General features: G+C 38.5%; 1 protein-coding gene across 3 annotated transcripts in view; it reads right to left on the reverse strand.

The window, feature by feature from the left end:
• The window catches only part of Trmt11 (tRNA methyltransferase 11 homolog), a 77,284-nt gene that overhangs the window by 67,354 nt on the left and 8,195 nt on the right, over positions 1-1,735 (reverse strand). The gene's annotated exons all lie outside the window — the stretch shown is intronic.

A 1,735-nucleotide genomic window follows, 5' to 3' on the forward strand; every position in this document is an offset into this window, starting at 1 on the left:
AAAAATGTAAGGCTACTCAGTGGTAGTGTCATGTATGAGTCAGCAAACCTTCAGACTGCAATTAGCCTGCAAAGAGAACAAACCAACAGTTCTTCTGAATCAGGTAAGGAACTTGTCCATGGTTCACATTTTTATTTTCTTAGTTTTTCAAGCAAGTAATCAACCTGTAATAAAAAAATAAATTTAAAACCATGAATATATGGCTCATTCTAGTTATCAGTACCTGTTAGATAATTTTCCTTGTAACACCAAAGAGGGAGAAACGTCTTATTCTGTTCTAAAAATACCTTACAAAAAGAAAATACAAGAGTCCTATAAATTACAATAAAATAATATAAACTGGCAGATTCCAAGTAATATTAAATATTAAAAAGCTACAAGAAAAACAAATGCAATATTAAAAATGTCTTAAACTAGATTTATAAGAAACAAGATCATATTAATAAATGACATAAGTCACTCTGAAAATGTTATATCCAAATGTGAGATTCCAATTATAAGAAATTCTGAAGGCCCAGTGTTGTGGCACATGTCTCAATCCCAGCCCTTGGGGATCTGCAGAGGCATGCAGATCTCTGTGAGTTTGAGGGCAGCCCAGTCTAAGTTTCAGGAGAGTCAGACCTACACAGTGAGATTCTGTCTCAAAAACCATAAACAAAAACAAAGGAAAGAAGAAAGGGGAAAAGGAAGGAAGGAAGGAAGGAAGGAAGGAAGGAAGGAAGGAACTCTAAAAAGGAAAATTTTGGAGACATTAAAAATATCAGTGGTAGCTAAGAAACAGAAGGAGAATAAAACAGATAGCAAAGCACAGAGGATTTGTAGGGAAGTAAAATGATTCTGTATGGACCTACAGTGTGGGATCCATGTCATGTATCTACCCAAACCTACAGGAAATATGGCAACAAGAAAGGCACCTGAAGTGAGCTAACACCATGGGTAGAGATGATGTATCAGTATTGGTTCTTTGATTATAATAAGCATACAACAATGGTGGAGATGTGGTAAGGAGAAACACTGTGCATATGTACCAGCAGAGGAAATATAAAAATACTGAACCAAACTCAGTCCCCTAGTATACAAAGCAAAAAGAACATGAGCTTTTAAAACTATCTGTATATGATCTTTCAATTAAGAAAAGCCAGAATTTTTATCTAGATCTGAATTCAGTTTTTTGTTTTGCCTTGTTTTGTTTTCTTGTTTTTAGAGACAGGACTTCTCAGTGTAGCCCTGGCTCTCCTGGAATTAGCTCTGTAAATTAGGCTGGCCTCAAACTCACACAGAGCCATCTATTTGCCTCTGCCTCTGCCTCTGTCTCCCAAGTGCTAGAACTAAAGGCATGTGCCACTATCAACCAGCCCAGATCTAAATTCTTAAAGCTCTGCTTTTCTATATTTGTCCTACTTCTCATCTTATAGAATCAGATTGCCCAGAAAAATTCCTCAAATTAAAAATATTGGAACTGGAAATTATAGCATGACACTGTAATCACAATTCTCTCAGGAGACTGGTAAAAAGATCCCAATTTCAAGGCTTATCAAGATGACACACATTTCAGGGGTGGAGGTGGGGTTGAGATATATCACCAGAAGAAAATATTGCCTATTAGCATAAGACAATTCTGGAGGGAAGCAGAAACCGGCCTGAGTAGGGCCACAGGCCTCACCCGGCCGGATCAGCGCCAGGGTAGCGGGAGCGCAGGGTTGCCTGACACCCGCCAGCTACCCACGACCCCCGC

The sequence above is a fragment of the Mus caroli genome, chromosome 10 (genome assembly GCF_900094665.2).
Source record: "Mus caroli chromosome 10, CAROLI_EIJ_v1.1, whole genome shotgun sequence".
Lineage (NCBI taxonomy): Eukaryota > Metazoa > Chordata > Mammalia > Rodentia > Muridae > Mus > Mus caroli.